Source organism: Oncorhynchus nerka, linkage group LG1, assembly GCF_034236695.1.
Source record: "Oncorhynchus nerka isolate Pitt River linkage group LG1, Oner_Uvic_2.0, whole genome shotgun sequence".
Taxonomy (NCBI): Eukaryota; Metazoa; Chordata; class Actinopteri; order Salmoniformes; family Salmonidae; genus Oncorhynchus; species Oncorhynchus nerka.
Window position 1 is genome coordinate 40292401 of NC_088396.1, and position 22049 is coordinate 40314449.

At 47.0% G+C, this 22049-nt stretch overlaps 1 protein-coding gene across 1 annotated transcript in view; it reads right to left on the reverse strand.

Moving 5' to 3' along the window:
• Positions 1–21831, reverse strand: part of LOC115130198 (diacylglycerol kinase beta-like) — a 136675-nt gene extending 114844 nt beyond the window's left edge. Inside the window, exons 1-2 of the mRNA XM_065015939.1 lie at positions 21551–21831; positions 5456–5653 (exon numbers count right to left, since the gene is read on the reverse strand). The gene's annotated coding sequence lies outside the window, so the exon portion shown is untranslated. The remainder of the gene's footprint in view (positions 1–5455; positions 5654–21550) is intronic.
• Between the last annotated feature and the right edge of the window lie 218 nt (positions 21832–22049).

The following is a 22049-nucleotide window of genomic DNA, read 5'->3' on the forward strand; positions in this document are numbered from 1 at the left end:
CAGGGGCAAGACAGCACAAACAGATCTGGGACCAGGCTACTTTTACACTGCCAAGGGAAACAAACTTTACTGTCACTCCCTAGTTCTATTACGACCACGGCAAAATGTTTTCTGTTTCTCTCCCATGCTAGCCTATATCTCTACATGGCAGTCGAGTCAAACAAGGCCCCTGATATTAATAATAAAATATGCAATTCAGTGTTCAGTATGTGCATGTGATTATGTGTGTATATGATTCGCACAGGAATTGAACCCATGACTTTTGTGTTACTAATTATGCCATCTCCCTATAACTAGTTCAAGTGCAATCAAGTGCTAAAACGAATCAACAGGACACTGTTCTCAACAGGGACAGAGTGATTAACTCATGGTTACTATGAAAGAAGCACCTAGCACAGAACAGTATGTCTTTATTGCCAATCAGGTCTTAAATCTTAATAGTCACGTAATCATCACACGTCATACCATTGAGTGTTAACACAGCACTTACGGATCTCTGTAAGTGATGACATATTCTTTTTAAAAGCCTCTCGAGCCATACTGAAGTTACACAGACTGACTGGATCAGAAAGTCAACAGTCAACTAGCAACCTGCAGTCTCCATTTTGGAAATTAAATTCCAATCTCATTCTATTTTAAGGGGTATCAAATCACGTTTTACTGAAAATAATCAGGACTTTCAGAAAACAGCCATTCAAAATGTCTGAAGAAGGACCGGCAAAACATCTGAAGAACAATCAAGGACTGAGGAGAGAAGGAGTGACGGACACAGAGTGTGCTGTACCTCACCAGCACCCACTGAAACGTGCAGGGATAACTACGCAACATGTGCACTGGAGTGAGATGTTTATTTCGCCTGAATGGCTGGAGCATGTTAGAGAGACATCAATGCCAAATTAGGACACTGATCACCACGACGATAAAAGGAGAAGGAGAGGAGGTAGAGAAAAGTCCTGCAGGGGCAGTGACATCCCCTTCGCTAGAGAGAGATGGAGGACGGGAGGGAGGGGGAGGGAGCAAGAGAGGGTGTGGGCGAGAGAGGGAGAAAGAGGGTTGAGAATGCATGGAGGGGTAGTTTGAAAGAGCATAATCAGTCAAAGGTAATGAGAACACAGCCAATGCCAGACCGGCACAGTCAGGGCCCAAATCCACAAAGTGTCTCAGTGCTGATCTAGGATACATTCAGCCTTTTAGATCATAGTGAATAGGATCAAATAAACAGGGAAGGACCTGATCCTAGTATGATGCGATGCAGGATCCCCTCTTCAGAAAGTGACTGTGCGGTAGTCATGATAAAAGTACCACAGCGTCTCCCTGTCAGTCAGTATAGGCCCCGACGTGACCCTCTACCTGCTGTCAGCTTGGAGTGACGTGTGTGCGTGCACCTCTGTGTGTGTGTGCACCTTTGTGTGTGTGCACCTCTGTGTGTGTGTGTGTGTGTGTGTGTGTGTGTGTGTGTGTGTGTGTGTGTGTGTGTGTGTGTGTGTGTGTGTGTGTGTGTGTGTGTGTGTGTGTAAATGCATGTGTACGTGTGTTTGTGTATGAGACTAGATGGCGAGAGAGAGAGAGAGAGAGAGAGAGAGAGAGAGAGAGAGAGAGAGAGAGAGAGAGAGAGGTCATAGCCTGAAAGGCCATGCCCCAAGAGTCCATGGGGTGACGTGAGAAAGACAGAGAGTGTGTCTCACCACAGCAGAACAAAGAAAAAACTATAACAATGAATCTAAGACCATTTTATAAGCATCTGAGTTGATTCAATAAAAAAATCTGAGTTGCTGACCAATAGCATTACTGTTGAGTTAAATTGAAATGTCACCCTTGCTCTGCCAGGGCATATACTGTAAACCTAGCTTTAGGTGGCTGGTTGTAATGTTGCAGCTTGCTGTTTAGTAGCCATCTACTAGCCATCTATATACAATGAATCTCCAATTGTAAAAAATAATATTTTAATTCATAGATATGGATACCGGTAGTTGTTAAGTAATTTAACTAGCTAGCTACTTAGCTAGCTACCTAACATGCTGACCACACCACTCACGTCAAATGTTTGAGCATTGGAAAATACATTTTCACATACATGTTATTCAATCGTTTCATCTAAACTGCTCGCGCTCATCAATGAGCAAGTGCCGCATCTCCCATCTCCTCATTGGTTTTTAGGAGCATATAACCACGTGGATGATTGAAAGATGAATTGAGGTCCACACTCCATTCCAGTTGGTGGTGGTAATGCACCTTAAAGTTGGTTGGCAACAGACATATAAAGTCCACAGAAAAAGAAGAAGAAGAAGAAGTTTACTAGAAACTAACTACGCTTCCCCTTTTATCTGTGGATAATCATTTTCAGAGTAGAGAACAAATTATTTGGTGTGACTCAAAATTTGTCCAAATTCTACAAAGATCCAGAAAAAAAGGACCTTGTGCATTTCAGGTAAAATAATAACCCAATGTGTATATCCCAGGACAAATTAGCTAGCAACAGCAAGCTAGCTAGCTAAATATCCATTCATTTTTAATGTGTTTCGGCCTGTCCCCAAATTAATATAAATGGTTCAGAGTTCCTTTTGATATTTCAATCTGCGTGTCTTGGATCGTATCTGGTGTAGATGTACAAAATCAACATGCGCACGATGGCACACGGGGATGCGCATGCATGTCCGGTCTAGTCAGCATGTAAGTTAGCCAACAGAAAAAACATTTGATTTCCCCCCACTGGGGTGGCAGGTAGCCTAGCGGTTAGAGCGTTGGCTTAGTAACCAAAGGGTTGCAAGATCAAATCCCTGAGCTGACAAGGTAAAAATCTGTCAATCTGCCCCTGAACAAGGCAGTTACCCACTAGGCCATCATTGCAAATAATAAGTCATTCTTAACTATCTTGCCTAGTTAAATAAAGGGTATAAAAAAACAGACATAAACATTTAACCTTTATTTTTCTGGTATACAATTATATTTGTGGTATACAATTGTTAGTAGCTACTATCTTGTCTCATCACTACAACTCCTGTACGGGCTCGGGAGAGACAAAGGTTGAAAGTCATGCGTCCTTCGATACACAACCCAATTAAGCCGCACTGCTTCTTAACACAGTGGGCATCCAACCCGGAAGCGCGCTGTGTTGGAAGAAACACTGTGCACCTGGCAACCTTGGTTAGCGTGCACTGCGCCCGGCCCGCCACAGGAGTCGCTGGTGCACGATGAGACAAGGATATCCCTACCAGCCAAACCCTCCCTAACGACGCTAGGCCAATTGTGCATCGCCCCACGGACCTCCCGGTCAGTTACGACAGAGCCTGGGCGTAAACCCAGAGTCTCTGGTGGCACAGCGCCACCCGGGAGGCCTCCATTTAACCTTTATTTAACTTGGCAAGTCAGTTAAGAACAAATTCGGATTTACAATGAGAGCCTACCCGTATGATGCTGGGCCAATTATGCAGCACCCTAAGGGATTCCCAATCACAGCCGGTTGTGATACAGCCTGGATTTGAACTAGGGTGTCTGTAGTGACACCTCTAGCACTGAGATGCAGGGTCTTAGACCGCTGCGCCACTCAGGAGCCCAATACACAATATGGGTTTCAGTAAATATACAAAAGTTAAAATAACCTACTTAGCTAGCCACCGTACTTGTCATCTGCCCTCTTGGTGCTGTCATCGGCTATAGCTGAGCTTCTGCTCTAGCTAAATCCAACTCTTTGTTTCAAAACCTCTTCGCTATATTCTGTGTGAAATATGGTTGAATGTCACCATAGTTAACAGAAGAAGAAAAAAAAGCTCCAAAAGCTTCGTGTTGATGAGAGGAAACACTTGAAGTCTTTATGGTCTGGTCAGTTCTTTCAGTTTTGCCCAAAGGATTTTGTGTTGTGTGTTGCTTCCCTTTCAAAAAAGCCTAGAGGGAGGGACATGACCTGAGCACGAAGCACCTCCCCACGCAAAAAATATTATATTTTGTATATTCTATATTTTGATATATTCTATATCATTGTATATTCTACAATGAATCTGCCAATAGGAACCTCACTGAATGACGTCCAATGGCTCTATCAAACAATGACAACCATATCTATACACAATATGTACAGCGCGGTCAGTATAACATAGATGCTTCGCAAAATGTCTACGGGGGGACGAATTATTTGTTTTGCCCGTGCTACAGATGGGCCTGCTAATACAGGACTTGTAAAGGTCCAGTGCACTGCTTTTGGGGAAATATTTTTCTCCAATATATATATTTATATTTATAAATACACATTTTCGAATTCAGATTTTTCAGGGGGTGCTGCAGCACTCACAGCACCCCTACGTCCTGCAGCTATGCCCAGGATGAAAGTCCCATTTAAATAACTTCCAATCAAATATCAGACCTACAGGATGTTATCACAACACAACCTCTGCTACCCAGAGATGTGAGACAACGGGGGTTGGACATTCTCTCTCTCTTTGTCTCTCTCTCTCTCTCTCTCTCTCTCTCTCTCTCTCTCTCTCTCTCTCGGCTATAAAAAGCCAACTGACATTTACTCCTGAGGTGCTGACCTGTTGCACCCTCGACATCCACTGTGATTATTATTATTTGACCCAGCTGGTCATCTATGAACATTTGAACATCTTGGGCATGTTCTGTTATAATCTCCACCCGGCACAGCCTGAAGAGGACTGGCCACCCCTCATAGCCTGGTTCCTCTCTAGGTTTCTTCCTAGGTTCTGGCCTTTCTAGGGAGTTTTTCCTAGCCACCGTGCTTCTACACCTGCATTGCTTGCTATTTTGGGGGTTTAGGCTGGGTTTCTGTACAGCACTTTGAGATTTCAGCTGATGTAAGAAGGCCGGCAGGGTAGCCTAGTGGTTAGCCTAGTGGTTAGAGCGGTGGACTAGTAACCGGAAGGTTACAAGTTCAAACCCCCGAGCTGACAAGGTACAAATCTGTCATTCTGCCCCTGAACAGGCAGTTAACCCACTGTTCCTAGGCCATCATTGAAAATAAGAATATTTTCTTAACTGACTTTCCTAGTTAAATAAAGATTTTAAAAAATACATTTGATTTGATTTGGAGAGATAATGCAGCATTCCTAAGCAACAAGCTCTCACTGCAGAATTAGATGTTCATCCACATTCTCCAAATTTCAAAGTTTAGGCACTCATTCCAAATGGTTAAGGTAAGGGTTAAGGCTTGGGATAGGGTTAAAACCCCAAATAAAAAAATAGCAACCACAACTAGGATTGAACACGCAACCTTCTGATCCAGAGTCACACCCATCCTCCACCCCCAGTCTACAATGCCCTAGTGAAACTCAAGCATCCTCAGGTCAATCTTGAATAACCTGGATGATTAGAAGACGACAGACATGGTAGCTCTGCTTCTAGCCCCTAAGGAACTTTGCAGTGTTTAGTTTTTTTGTGTGTTATTTCATACATTATTAGAAACCCAGAAGGTTTATTGAGTTATTACATACAGACGGGAACTCACCAGCATTACGACCAGAAATACAGCTTTCCCGAATTGGATCCTTTGTTCGTACCCCCCAGGGCAACTGAACTTATCCCAGAGGCTGCTCCAAGACGCTGCCGGTGGAGAAGAGGTATTCAGAGTAGACTTCTAGTCCAACTCAGGAGGCGTGCACACCATTCACCGCTTCCGGGTATATTACTCGCAGATGTTTAGTCCCTGGACAATAAAGTAGACAAGCTCAGGGTGAGGATCTCTTTCCAGAGAGACATCAGGGATTCCAACATACTCTGATAAGGGCTATTTCACCTGACCTCAAACCAATTGAGATGGTTTGGGATGAGTTGGACAGCAGAGTGAAGGAAAAGAAGCCAACAAGTTCTCAGCATATGTGGAAACTCCTTCAATACTGTTGGAAAACCATGCCAGGTGAAGCTGGTTGAGAGAATGCCAAGAGTGTGCAAATTTGTCATCAAGGCAAATGGTGGCTACTTTGAGGAATCTCAAATATAAAATATATTTTGATTTGTTTAACACTTTTTTGGTTATAACATGATTCCATATGTATTATTTCAGAGTTCTTATGTCTTCACTATTATTCTACAATGTAGAAAATAGTTTTAAAAAATAAAGAAAAACCCTGGAATTATTAGGTGTGTCCAAAATGTTGACTTGTACTGTATTTTATGTGACCAATACAATTTAATTTGATTTGTTCCTAAGACAACACAAAGGAAATACTTGCATACAGTGTAAAACATCACTTCAGGGGCTGGGCCGCCCTACAACTGGGTGACCAAAGGGAACCATGGCGCTAGCATTGAATCGAAGTGTCACTGCGTCAAAGGCTTCTGACTATAACCAGGGTAAGGGTCAATTTAATTTAAATTCAGTCTATTCAATAAATACACTGAATGAAGAAAATTGGAATTTCAGTTTACTTCCTGACTTGACTGAATTGAAAGGGACTAACCTTTTCCATAACCCTAATGGTCTCAGTGTGTGAGAGGGAAAGTGAGGAGAGAGGATAACAGTTGGTTGAGGAATTCATTTGGACTGTCAGCTGTCATAGAAGCTGCACAAAAGCTTTAAGACAGCCTCTGTTTACAGCCAAACTGGAGGTCCAGGTGACTTTCTGAGCCAAAGATTCTTAGTAAAGAATGGTTCAGCTTGATCTACCACGCAACACAACAGCCCTGTGTCTCTGCCTGGACTGCATGTGGCAGAATCACAGCCCAAACTTCAAACAACTGCAATTTTGTAGAGCACTTAGTGTTTAAAGCAAGGCAAAGAAGGCAACCGAGAAAAACATTTCTATGAGTAAACAAATGTATCCGTTTTGATTATATAACAGGTTCTTTGTAGTTGTCTACTGCACTTTGCTTATGGTCTACAAGGCTAAAAAATGATGAGCCTCAAACAAAATAATATCCCAAAAAGAATTGCTCTGAAGGACATTTTTCCTATAATTTACAGAGTCAGGGATTCTTTCTGAGTCTGCAAAATACATTTTCAGGTAATCATGACTAACGAACACTAACACACAATTCTATCTCGTATGCCCTGAACCTATGAGGTCACTCTGGGCCTGAGCATCAATAGGGTATTGTTCTCATCCATCTAGTATCAGTTCTGTGCTCAGCTCTACTTAAAATCTCAGCCTTGCCATAAGGGAGCGGGACTAATACCCAATGTGAATGACACACACGCCTGGACTGAAACACAGAGGAAAGAGCATCAAGCATTGAGTTGTAGTATACAGGTCCGTCTGATAGGTGTTGAATCACTTGAGCCCTGCTCATTGAGGTGCTTCCTGCTTTAGCCATTCAGTCATGCTCATTATCACCTACAGTAGCTCGTTACTCTTGTGCCGATGACCGTAAACAAACCATGAATTGGAGGTTTGGACACATTGGCCTTTTCTCAATTGGATTTGCTCAACCTCCTGCGTCCTCTCTTCTCTGGCCCCCTTTTGAAAGATAATCTAGGAGAGGGCTAGTAGATGAAAATGAGCTTGTATGAAATGAGACTCTCCTTCTCCAATCGCGCGTCATCAGACAAATTACGTTTAACATGGTGGAATCCCAAAATAAATGTATAAAATTATAAAAAATACATTTAGTTAGTAGTGCAACATATTTTATAGATAAAAGGATAAGTAGCATATCATTTTTAAATGTAAATGCTTTTCGAGAAAACAATAGCTGATTCAAAGGGGGTGAGACAGATTTCTAAACTATTCCACGAAGGACTCGGGTAGGAGACACTTGTGCTTCCTCGCCAAAAGGAGGTTATCGAGGAGGGGAGGACTGTCTTTTGTTTGCCAATTAATGAATTGACACTCTCCTCGACCACTCGACCACTTATAGGTTTCTGGGTCATGGAGGAGAGACTTTTTCCAAAATGATAAAAGGCCACTGACACTGGCTGGTGGTAAAAAGCTCCTGGCATGAAGCTTCAATTCTCACTAAAGGCCAGTCACGATTGACACTGTTTAGGATAGTCTCTCTGTCATACATCCCTAAAAACCAAACTGGAGTTTTGTGGCTCTAAAACATATAGCTAAAAACAGACTCTTTACTCTGTACTTTGTTGAAACAGCTTTGAAAGCGATTACAGCCTTGAGTCTTCTTGGGTATGACATGACACACTTGGCAAACTTGGGGAGTTTCTCCCATTCTTCTCTGCAGATCCTCTCAAGCTCTGTTATGTTGGATGGGGAGTGTGGTTGCACAGCTATTTACAGGTCTCTCCAGAGATGTTTCAATAGGTTTAAGTCCAGGCTCTGGCTGGGCCACTCAATAACATTCAAAGACTTGTCCCAAAGCCACTTCTGCATTGTCTTGGCTTAGGGTCGGTGTCCTGTTGGAAGGTGAACCTTCCCCCCAGTCTGAGGTCTTGAGCACTCTAGAGCAGGTTTTCATCAAGGATCTCTCCATACTTTGCTCCGTTCATCTTTGCCTTGATTCTAAATACTCTCCCAGTCCATGCCGCTGAAAAACAACCCCACAGCATGATGCTGCCACCACCATGCTTCACAGTAGGGATGGTGCCAGGTTTCCTCCAGACGTGACGCTTGGAATTCAGACCAAATAGTTCAATCTAGGTTTCATCAGACCAGAGCATTTTGTTTCTCATGGTCTGAGAGTCTTTATGTGCCTTTTGGCAAACTTTTACTGAGGAGTGGCTTCCATCTGGCCACTCTACCACACTGATTGGTGGAGTGCTGCAGAGATGGGTGTCCTTCTGGAAGGTTCTCCCATCTCCACAGAGGAGCTCTAGAGCTCTGTCAGAGTGACGATCGAGTTCTTGGTCACCTCCCTGACCAAGGCCCTTCTCCCTCGATTGCTCAATTTGGCTGGGCGGCCAGCTCTAGAAAGAGTCTTAGTGGTTCCAAACTTCTTCCATTTAAGAATGATGGAGGCCACTGTGTTCTTGGGGACCTTCAATGCTGCAAACATTTGTCATTATGGGGTATTGTGTGTAGATTTCTGAGTATTTTTTTTTTAATCAATTTTAGAATAAGGCTGTAACGTAACAAAATGTGGAAAGAATCTACGGGTCTGAATACTTCCCGAGTGCTCTGTAGCTAACTATTACTAACACCATGAAATGTACTTCAACTTTCCCCACTTACTGGATGCTGTTTGAGATGAATGAATTTCATTTGATGTAGTGACACGTTATGAGGAAAGGGGTACAGACCAAGGGCAAAGTTCAAAGTTCAAGTCAAATCTTTAATCTCCTGTTAGTCTAATGAGAGAACTGGGGCATGGTCTACCATGGGGCTCTGGTCTGAGGGAGCTTGAACTTGGCTCATAAATAAGTCTCCTTCTCTCTCCCTTGCACTCACTCACACACACACACACACACACACACACACACACACACACACACACACACACACACACACACACACACACACACACACACACACACACACACACACACACACACACACACACACACACACACACTTTCCTCTTCCTTGTCCCAAACAGATTTGCCCCCTGTCATCCATGTAATCACGACTCAACGTTGTCATCTCTCTAAATAGCATCTTGTATTTAGTGTCTTCCCAACTCCTGATCACACACCATTTAGTCTGAGTGTTTTTATTCAGCTTTCTCCCCCCTGTACACCTCCTCAGCTGAGCAAGCAGCAGAGCTCTGCAGCCACTAGGCTGTTAGGGCTCTCTATTCCCCTGGGGGGGAAGCCTCAGAAATACCACCAGTGTTTATGGAGGGGCTGCTGGGTGTTATGGCAACAGGGGGGGGATTGGTTTTAAGTGGTGGAGCCGTGCGTGTCGTGGCGGTGGTGAAGCCAAGCTACAGTGTACTGTACTAGATACTAAAGGCCATGCATGGGCAAGCAAGACTAGGCCTGTTCACATCCATAGCCTCTGGTCGTTCCTTATCCCTTCAGGACAGCTCCAATGTATAATTTTGTCCAATTACCCTTAACTTACTGCTATTATCTACAATACTATTATGTTAATGTGACAGCCCCTTGACCTTGGACCGTTGATAAACTTCCCAAGAGAGAAAGCAACACTATGTTAACCAAGGTAGATATAATACAGTAGCTATAGAATTAGAATGAGTAGAACAGCATTCTCCATTCAAAGGAAAAGATAATTGGCTATAACCATAGAATTAAAAATATTATAATGCACATAGAACTTCATTCTAATTCAATGGTTACAGCTGAACATCTTTGCCTTTTCTGATAGCTGGGCTTAATCAAATCAAATCAAATTGCTTGCGGCGAATACAACAATACAGTGAAATGCTTACTTACAAGCCTTTAACCCCCAAAAAAGTAAGAGATAAGAATAACAAATAATTAAAGAGCAGCAGTAAAAAAATACATATATATATTTTACTAGGTAAGTCAGTTAAGAACAATTATCTTTTATAATGACGGCCTAGGAACAGTGGGTTAACTGCCTGTTCAGGGGCAGAATATACAGGGGGTACCAGTACAGAATCAATGTGTCAATGTCAGCTCAGGGATTTGAACTTGCAACCTTCCAGTTACAAGTCCAACGTTCTAACCACTAGGCTACCCTGCCACCCATAAAATAACAATAGCGGGGCTATATACAGGGGGTACCAGTACAGAATCAATGTGTCAATGTGCGGGGTCACCGGTGTAGAGGTAATTGAGGTAATTATGTACATGTACTGTAGGTAGAGTTATTAAAGTGGCTATGCATAGATAGTAACAGTGAGTAGTAGCAGCAGCAGCGTGGGGGGAAATGCAAAAAGTCTGGGTAGCCATTTGATTAGCATTTCAGGAGCCTTATGGCTTGGGGGTCGAAGCTGTTCAGAAGCCTCGTGGACCTAGACTTGGCACTCCGGTACCGCTTACCGTGGCTGGAGTCTTTGACCATTTTTAGGGCCTTCCTCTGACACCGCCTGGTATAGAGGTCCTGATGGCAGAAAGCTGTCTAATAGATGTCTTTGGGTGAATCCCCAAATAGCACCCTATTTCCTACGCAGTGCACTACTTTTATAGGGCTCTAATCAACAGTGCTGTTATTTTTTGTTTTTTGTTAACAACTAATTGACCAAAGTCGGCTCAATAATTTTAATTCCATTTAGTGTTTTTCTCTGAGCTCAATGCGCACATTTCCCCATTTCTCTATGGAAAAAAATAAAATAAATGGAGATAAATCAGATCAAACCCCGTACAATATAAACTCAACAAAAAAAGAAGCAGGACCCTGTCTTTCAAAGATAATTCGTAAAAATCAAAATAACTCCACAGATATTCATTGTAAAGGGTTTAAACACTGTTTCTCATGCTTGTTCAATGAACAATAAACAATTAATGAACATGCACTTGTTGAACGGTCGTTGTGACACTAACAGCTTGCAGACGGTAGGCAATTAAGGTCACAGTTATGAAAACTTAGGACACTAAAGAGGCCTTTCTAATGACTCTGCAAAACACCTAAAGAAAGATGCCCAGGGTCCCTGATCATCTGTGTGAACGTGCCTTAGGCACGCTGCAAGGAGGCATGAGGACTACAGATGTGGCCAGGGAAATATATTGCAACGTCCGTACTGTGAGACGCCTAAGACGGCACTACAGGGAGACGGGACGGACATCTGATCGTCCTCACAGTGGCAGACCACGTGTAACAACACCTGCACAGGATCAGTACATCCGAACATCACACCAGCGGGACAGGTACAGGATGGCAACAACAACTGCCCATTGTCACACCAGGAATACACAATCCCTCCATCAGTGCTCAGACTGTCCGTGTCACATTCTGACCATAGTTCTTGTGTGTTTTCCTTGTTTTAGTGTTGGTCAGGACGTGAGCTGGGTGGGCATTCTATGTTGTGTGTCTAGTTTGTCTGTTTCTGTGGTTGGCCTGATATATTCTCAATCAGAGGCAGGTGTTAGTCATTGTCTCTGATTGGGAACCATATATAGGTAGCTTGTTTTGTGTTGTGGTTTTTATTTATTTTTTTTTTTTTTATTTCACCTTTATTTAATTAACCAGGTAGGCTAGTTGAGAACAAGTTCTCATTTGCAACTGCGACCTGGCCAAGATAAAGCATAGCAGTGTGAACAGACAACACAGAGTTACACATGGAGTAAACAATTAACAAGTCAATAACACAGTAGAAAAAAAGAGAGTCTATATTCATTATGTGCAAAAGGCATGAGGAGGTAGGCGAATAATTACAATTTTGCAGATTAACACTGGAGTGATAAATGATCAGATGGTCATGTACAGGTAGAGGTATTGGTGTGCAAAAGAGCAGAAAAGTAAATAAATAAAAACAGTATGGGGATGAGGTAGGTAAAATTGGGTGGGCTATTTACCGATAGACTATGTACAGCTGCAGCGATCGGTTAGGTGCTCAGATAGCAGATGTTTGAAGTTGGTGAGGGAGATAAAAGTCTACAACTTCAGCGATTTTTGCAGTTCGTTCCAGTCACAGGCAGCAGAGAACTGTAACGAAAGGCGGCCAAATGAGGTGTTGGCTTTAGGGATGATCAGTGAGGTACACCTGCTGGAGCGCGTGCTACGGGTGGGTGTTGCCATCGTGACCAGTAAACTGAGATAAGGCGGAGCTTTACCAAGCATGGACTTGTAGATGACCTGGAGCCAGTGGGTCTGGCGACGAATATGTAGCGAGGGCCAGCCGACTAGAGCATACAGGTCGCAGTTTGTGGGTGATTATTTCCGTGTCTGTGTTTGTTTCACCACACAGGACTGTTTTCGGTTTTCACATTTATTGTTTTGTATAATTGTAGTGTTTTCTCGGTATTCGTCTTTATTTAAGATGTTTAACCCTAACCACGCTGCGTTTTGGTCCGACTCTCCTTCCCAGGAAGAAAGCCGTGACAGAATCACCCACCAACCAAGGACCAAGCGGCGTGGTGACAGACAGCGGCAGCAGCAGGAGCAACAGTAGCAGCAGCAAAAGCAGCAGCAGGAGAAGCAACAGAGGCAGCAGCAGCAGCAGCAGCAGCAGCAGTGGGAGAGGCTGCACTATTTGAAAAAATGGACTTGGGAGCAGATCCTAGATGGGAAAGGACCCTGGGCAGAGCCAGGGGAATATTGCCGCCCCAAAGCCGAGCTGGAGGCAGTGAAAGCAGAGAGGCGGCCTTATGAGGAGCTAGCATGGCAGAGCAGCTGGAAGCCCGAGAGGCAGCCCCAAAAATGTCTTGGGAGGGGGGACAGGGAGAGTGTGGCAGTCAGAAGCCAGACCTGAGCCAACTCCCCCTGTTTACTGTAAGGAGCCATGGATGTTATCGGAGCTATCGGCGAAGCTGAGGGCTGAGTCTGAGAGGGTCGAGGAGTTATTGGACAGAATGGAGGAGAGTGAATGGATGGGAGATGAGGAGACACTCGAGGTGTTAATAGAATTGGGGGAGTGCGAAGAGAGAGAGCAGTTGATTTGGCGTAGTATGCAAGGCATTCTCCCTGAGGTGCGTGTCCCCAGCCCGGTACCACCAGTGCCGGCACCCCGCACCAGGCTGTCTCTCCGTCCCATCAATACAGGTGCTCCTGCCTGTCCGGCGCTACCAGAGTTTCCGCCCCTCAGTCCAGAGGCACAAGAGCCCCTCAGTCCAGAGGCGCCAGAGCCCCTCAGTCCAGAGGCGCCAGAGCCCCTCAGTCCAGAGGTGCCAGCGCCCCTCAGTCCAGAGGCGCCAGAGCTTCTCTGTCCAGCGCTGCCAGAGCCTTCCTCCTCTCCGGCGTTGCCGGAGTCTCCCGCCTGTCCGGCGCTGTCAGAGCTTCCGCCCCTCAGTCCAGAGGCGCCAGAGCTCCTCTGTCCAGCACTGCCAGGGCCTTCCTCCTCTCCAGCGTTGACGGAGTCTCCAGTCTACCCAGCACCGCCTGAGCTGGCCGTCTGCCCAGCGCCGCCTGAGCTGGCCGTCTGCCCAGCGCCGCCTGAGCTGCCCGTCTGTCCAGAGCTGCTAGAGTCTCCCGTCTGCCCAGCGCCGCCTGAGCTGCCCGTCTGCCCAGCGCCGCCTGAGCTGCCCGTCTGTCCAGAGCTGCTAGAGTCTCCCGTCTGCCCAGCGCCGCCTGAGCTGCCCGTCTGCCCAGTGCCGCCTGAGCTGCCCGTCTGTCCAGAGCTGCTAGAGTCTCCCGTCTCTCCAGCGCCGTCAAATTCTCCCATCTGTCCAGAGCTGCCAGAGCCACCAGTCAGCATGGAGCCGCCAGTCAGCATGGAGCCGCCAGAGCCGCCAGTCAGCCAGGATCTTCCAGAGCCGCCAGTCAGCCAGGATCTGCCAGAGCCACCAGTCTGCCAGGAGCTGCCAGAGCCGCCAGTCAGCCAGGAGCTGCCAGAGCCGCCAGTCAGCCAGGATCTGCCAGAGCCGCCAGTCAGCCAGGATCTACCAGAGCCGCCATTCAGCCAGGAGCTGCCAGAGCCGCCATTCAGCCAGGAGTTGCCAGAGCCGCCATTCAGCCAGGAGCTGCCAGAGCCGCCATTCAGCCAGGAGCTGCCAGAGCCGTCAGTCAGCCAGGAGCTGCCAGAGCCGTCAGTCAGCCAGAAGTTGCCAGAGCCGTCAACCAGCCTGAGCTATCTCTCAGTCCTGAGCTACCTCTCAGTCCTGAGCTACCTCTCAGTCCTGAGCTACCCCTCAGTCCTGAGCTACCCCTCAGGCCCGAGCTACCCCTCAGTCCTGAGCTATCCCTCAGTCCCGAGCTGCCCCTCAGTCCGGAGCTGCCCCTCAGTCCAGTGGAGTCCTTTGTTAGGGTTCCTAGGCCCAGGTCGGCGGCGAGGGTCGCCACTTAAAGGACGCTAAGGAGGTGGACTAAGACAATGATGGAGTGGGGTCCACGTCCAGCACCAGAGCCGGGACCCCGGACAGATGCCCACCCAGACCCTCCCCTATAGGTTTAGGTTGTGCGGTCGGAGTCCATACCTTGGGCGGGGGGGTACCTAACCCTAACCACGCTACGTTTTGGTCCGCCTCTCCTTCCCAGGAAGAAAGCCGTTACAGTCCGCAATAGGCTGAGAGAGGCTGGACTGATGGCTTTTAGGCCTGTTGTAAGGCAGGTCCTCACCAGACGTCACCGCCAACAATGTCACCTATGGGCACAACCCACCGTCGCTGGACCAGACAGGACTGGCAAAAAGTGCTCTTCACTGACGAATCGCGGTTTTGTCTCACCAGGGGAGATGGTCAGATTCATGTTTATTGTCGAAGGAATGAGCGTTACACCGAGGCCTGTACTCTGGAGCGGGATCGATGTGGAGGGTCCGTCGTGGTCTGGGGCGGTGTGTCACAGCATCATCGGACTGAGCTTGTCATTGCAGGCAGTCTCAGCACTGTTCGTTACAGGGAAGACATCCTCCTCCCTTCCTGCAGGCTCTTCCTGACATGACCCTCCAGCATCACAATGCCACCAGCCATACTGCTCATTCTGTGCATGATTTCCTGCAAGACACGAATGTCAGTGTTCTGCCATGGCCAGCGAAGAGCCCAGATCTCAATCCCATTGAGCATGTCTGGGACCTGTTGGGTCAGAGGGTGAGGGCTAGGGCCATTCCCCCCAGAAATGTCTGGGAACTTGCAGGTGCCTTGGTGGAAGAGTGGGGTAACATCTCAAATCTGGTGCAGTCCATGAGGGGGAGATGCACTGCAGTACTTAATGCAGCTGTTACTTTTGATTTTGACACCCCCCCCCCCCTTTTTCAGGGACACATTGTTCCATTTCTGTTAGTCACATGTCTGTGGAACTTGTTCAGTTTATGCCTCAGTTGTTGAATACTGTTATGTTCATACAAATATTTACACAAATAAACGCAGTTGACAGTGAGAGGACGTTTCTTTTTTGCAGAGTTTAGTAGGGAGTTGTAGCATCCAACAGGCCAGTATTCTACATAGTTCAGTGAAGAAAACATGGCAATTAACTACAATGACCATAATCCACTGCCAGCCTACTTGTCCGGTCTGTGTGTTTCTTTTACGCCTGCTATGGTAGGTTAATGTGGGGCAGACAAAGATCGAGAGGGATAGAGAGCAATTTCTTCGTGAGGTAACTATACCTGAAATACATAACCTTAGTGATTTATAGTTGGTATTCAGCAGTCATAAAAGTATGCCTTATTTACTTTGATGAACTACTAAAATATTTCAGACGTCATAGGCAGCAGCTCTATAAAGTCATCAAGTGAAACAAATGTAATACACAGAAAAACTGAAATATGTTATTAAAGTAAATGATGGTTAATACTGTAAGTAATAAGCAGTAATGGGCAGTCACCACCATCATGGGACTTGTATTAATTGTTTAATTCTGTGTTGTTACAGCGTTCAACCCACATAATGCACAGTGCATTTAATGTAAAAAAATATATAATTCTAAACTGAAATAGAAAAACCGAACAGACCTCAAAGAGCACTAATTGCTCAGCACTACTAATCAAATATAGTACACTACATATGGACTAGGTTACCATTTGACATGGAGATTTCTGTTAGTGATCAATCACCTGGAGGCAACCTATGGTCATGTTAATCCCATGGAACAACTGAGGCAGATTATTATCGATCTATTGATCCTCTCTCACTCCATGTCACGAAGCATGCTGTCCACCATGTCACGAACCAAGCTGTCCACCATGTCACGAACCAAGCTGTCCACCATGTCACGAAGCATGCTGTCCACCATGTCACGAAGCATGCTGTCCACCATGTCACGAATGCTGTCCACCATGTCACGAAGCATGCTGTCCACCATGTCACGAAAGCTGTCCACCATGCACGAAGCATGTCCACCATGTCACGAACCAAGCTGTCCACCATGTCACGAACCAAGCTGTCCACCATGTCACCAAGCTGTGTCCACCATGTCACGAAGCATGCTGTCCACCATGTCACAAGCATGCTGTCCACCATGTCACAAGCATGCTGTCCACCATGTCACGAAGCATGCTGTCCACCATAATGCTGTCCACCATGTCATGCTGTCCACCATGTCACGAACCAAGCTGTCCACCATGTCACGAACCAAGCTGTCCACCATGTCACGAAGCATGCTGTCCACCATGTGCTGTCCACCATGTCACGAAGCATGCTGTCCACCATGTCACATGCTGTCCAACACAACCAAGCTGTCCACCATGTCACGTGCTGTCCACCATGTCAAAGCATGCTGTCCACCATGTCACGAAGCATGCTGTCCACCATGTCACGAACCAAGCTGTCCACCATGTCACGAAGCATGCTGTCCACCATGTCACAAACCAAGCTGTCCACCATGTCACGAAGCATGCTGTCCACCATGTCACGAAGCATGCTGTCCACCATGTCACGAACATGTCCACCATGTGCTGTCACCATGTCACAAACCAAGCTGTCCACCATGTAACGAAGCATGCTGTCCACCATGTCATGCATGCTGTCCACCATGTCACGAACCAAGCTGTCCACCATGTCACATGCATGTCCAAACCATGTCCACCAAACCACCATGTCACGAAGCATGTCCACCATGTCACGAAGCATGCTGTCCACCATGTCACAAACCAAGCTGTCCACCATGTCATGCTGTCCACCATGTCATGCTGTCACAAAACCAAGCTGTCCACCATGTCACGAAGCATGCTGTCCACCATGTCACGAAGCATGCTGTCCACCATGTCACAAACCAAGCTGTCCACCATGTCACGAAGCATGCTGTCCACCATGTCACGAAGCATGCTGTCCACCATGTCACAAACCAAGCTGTCCACCATGTCACGAACCAAGCTGTCCACCATGTCACGAACTGCTGTCCACCATGCATGCTGTCCACCATGTCACAAACCAAGCTGTCCACCATGTCACAAACTGTCCACCATGTCACGAACTGCTGTCCACCATGTCACGAACCATGCTGTCCACCATGTCACGAAGCATGCTGTCCACCATGTCACGAAGCATGCTGTCCACCATGTCAAGCATGCTGTCCACCATGCATGCTGTCCACCATGTCACGAACCAAGCTGTCCACCATGTCACGAAGCATGCTGTCCACCATGTCACGAACCAAGCTGTCCACCATGTCACGAAGCATGCTGTCCACCATGTCACGAAGCATGCTGTCCACCATGTCACGAAGCATGCTGTCCACCATGTCACGAAGCATGCTGTCCACCATGTCACGAAGCATGCTGTCCACCATGTCACGAACCATGCTGTCCACCATGTCCATGCTGTCCACCATGTCGAAGCATGCTGTCCACCATGTCAGCTGTCCACCATGTCACGAACATGCTGTCCACCATGTCACGAAGCATGCTGTCCACCATGTCAAACCAAGCTGTCCACCATGTCACGAAGCATGCTGTCCACCATGTCACGAAGCATGCTGTCCACCATGTCACGAACCATGCTGTCCACCATGTCACGAATGCTGTCCACCATGCTGTCCACCATGTCACATGTCACGAAGCATGCTGTCCACCATGTCACAAACATGCTGTCCACCATGTCACGAACCATGCTGTCCACCATGTCACGAACCATGCTGTCCACCATGTCACGAAGCATGCTGTCCACCATGTCACAAAGCATGCTGTCCACCATGTCCGCGAAGCATGCTGTCCACCATGCTGTCCACCATGTCACAAACCAAGCTGTCCACCATGTCACGAACCATGCTGTCCACCATGTCACGAAGCATGCTGTCCACCATGTCACAAACCAAGCTGTCCACCATGTCACGAAGCATGCTGTCCACCATGTCACGAAGCATGCTGTCCACCATGTCACAAACCAAGCTGTCCACCATGTCACGAAGCATGCTGTCCACCATGTCACGAAGCATGCTGTCCACCATGTCACAAACCAAGCTGTCCACCATGTCACGAAGCATGCTGTCCACCATGTCACGAAGCATGCTGTCCACCATGTCACAAACCAAGCTGTCCACCATGTCTGTCCACCATGTCACGAAGCATGCTGTCCACCATGTCACGAAGCATGCTGTCCACCATGTCACGAAGCATGCTGTCCACCATGTCACGAAGCATGCTGTCCACCATGTCACGAAGCATGCTGTCCACCATGTCACGAACCATGCTGTCCACCATGTCACGAACCATGCTGTCCACCATGTCTGTCCACCATGAAAGCATGCTGTCCACCATGTCATTTAACCAAAAGCTGTCCACCATGTCACGAAGCATGCTGTCCACCATGTCACGAAGCATGCTGTCCACCATGTCACGAAGCATGCTGTCCACCATGTCATGCTCCACCATGTCAAAGCATGCTGTCCACCATGTCACGAAGCATGCTGTCCACCATGTCACGAACCAAGCTGTCCACCATGTCACGAACCAAGCTGTCCACCATGTCACGAAGCATGCTGTCCACCATGTCACGAAGCATGCTGTCCACCATGTCACGAAGCATGCTGTCCACCATGTCACGAACCAAGCTGTCCACCATGTCACATGCTGTCCACCATGTCACGAACCAAGCTGTCCACCATGTCACGAACCAAGCTGTCCACCATGTCACGAACCAAGCTGTCCACCATGTCACGAAGCATGCTGTCCACCATGTCACGAACCAAGCTGTCCACCATGTCACGAAGCATGCTGTCCACCATGTCACGAACCAAGCTGTCCACCATGTCACGAACCAAGCTGTCCACCATGTCACGAACCAAGCTGTCCACCATGTCACGAAGCATGCTGTCCACCATGTCACGAAGCATGCTGTCCACCATGTCACGAAGCATGCTGTCCACCATGTCACGAAGCATGCTGTCCACCATGTCACGAACCAAGCTGTCCACCATGTCACGAAGCATGCTGTCCACCATGTCACGAAGCATGCTGTCCACCATGTCACGAACCAAGCTGTCCACCATGTCACGAACCAAGCTGTCCACCATGTCACGAAGCATGCTGTCCACCATGTCACGAACCAAGCTGTCCACCATGTCACGAACCAAGCTGTCCACCATGTCACGAAGCATGCTGTCCACCATGTCACGAACCAAGCTGTCCACCATGTCACGAACCAAGCTGTCCACCATGTCACGAAGCATGCTGTCCACCATGTCACGAACCAAGCTGTCCACCATGGTTACAGAGGGATGTCAGTCATCATCCCACATCTTTTCACGTCCTCGACCACTACCTGCTATTAGAAACCTGACAACCTCCCTTTATGGTGGATGTAAACATGAATCTAAGTGGCACTATGGACACTCCTACCAGTATCCATGCACACATAACAAACGCATGTACGCAAGCACTCACTCACAGGCACGTGAACCCTCCAATTTTCCAGTCTCTCTCTGTCTGAGCTCTGAGAAGGTGAGCAGCATAGTCAATTAGCTAGTGGTGAATGAGCCTCTCGTTCAGGCAGGTCTTCACTCAGAGCGCATCATACTAGAACAGAAGCATCCTTCATTGTTTATTGGCCAGCCTGTGAATCAGACGTCCTGTCTGGGCCTGAATAACCATTGCTTTTGGTAATCGGATGATGAGGCGTAATTAAGAGTGCAGATTTGAGATTAATCAAAGTCTGGTGCCTGAATCACACGGTATGGAGAGAGAGAGAGAGAGGGGGGGGAGAGAGAGACAAAGACAGAGAGAGAGAGAGAGAGAGAGAGAGAGAGAGGGGGAGAGAGACAGAGACAGAGACAGAGAGAGGGGGAGAGAGAGAGACAGAGACAGAGACAGAGACAGAGACAGAGACAGAGAGAGAAAGAGAGAGAAAAGAGAGAAAGAGAGAGACAGAGACAGAGACAGAGACAGAGAGACAGAGAGAGAGACAGAGAGAGAGAAAGAGAGAGCACAACTCAAGGTAAACGTTGGCAGCAGCCTTGACACACGGAGGAGAGGACTGATAATCTATGACAGCTATCAATGAACTCTCTCAAGAATGTCCTACATGTGTTTGCGTGTGTGAAAATGTGCTGGAGTCTAATATTTTTATGAGAAGGCAACTGTTCAGACAACACAAGAGAAATTAACTTTGACAAAAACGCTGTACTGTTGATTCACCTTTGTGTGTGTGTATATATATATATATTTAGACCGTTTAGAAATATGTCTGAAAACATGACTGTGTGTCTCAGACCAGGAAGCATAAGAAATAAATAGTCAACTTAAATCCGTCTCAATGTGTCTGAGAGAAAGCATAGTAAGGGTGAGTTCAGTGGAATGACCGAGGATCCGTGTTTGATTATCTCCCCATACATCCATCACATCCACAATCAGCACAAGCCCACACATTGTCACTAAGAAACTGACCACAACAACCAGATTATCAACATGCTGCTATACATATAGGATAAAACAGAAAGATTGAAAGTGAAAGGACATGGAAGGACAAATAAACACACACACATTCCAGTGACACAGGTACTAATGGCAAGAGAGAGAAAGTTGCCAAAGCCTGGTCAGAAAGCAATGATCAATGGAGAATGATCTTCCGCGAAGAGAGAGAGAGAGAAACACGGAGAAACAGAGAGAAAAAGAAACAGAGAGAGAGAAACAAAAAGAGAGAAACAGGGATATAAACAGAGAGAGTGAGAGAGAAACCAGGAGAAATAAACCAGAGAAACAGAAATGAACACAGCGACATAATCAGAGAGAGAGAGAGAGTGAAACATAGCTTGTCTCCTACCTCTGCCCATCCCTGTGTGTGATGCTTTCTTCAGTATGGGTTGATAGGGAGTCCTTTCCAAGCCGGCCGGGGCATGGGTCTCGCTTTCCCCGTGGGCAGAGCAGTGAGCAGCCTCTCACAGCAGCTACAGCAACACAGTACCGCTCCAGCTACACAGAGAGGCACAGCACAGGCACTGGAGCCATGGTAGAGGCAGCAACATCCCTCCCTCCCATCCAGCCTGAATTAATTAAGCCTTTTTCCCTCCCTCTCTCTCTCTCTCTCTCTCTCTCTCTCTCTCTCTGTCTCTCTGTCTCTCTCTGTCTCTCTCTGTCTCTCTCTGTCTCTCTCTCTCTCTCTCTCTCTCTCTCTCTTTCTCTCTCTCTCTTGCTTTCGCTCTCTCTTTCTCTCTCTCACTGTCGTGGACTCTCCCTGGTCATTGCCCTCCCCCTCTCTTCTCTCCCGCTCTCTGCCCTGGTGAGTATTGCTCTGCAGATACTATGTGATTCTCTTCCCAGCC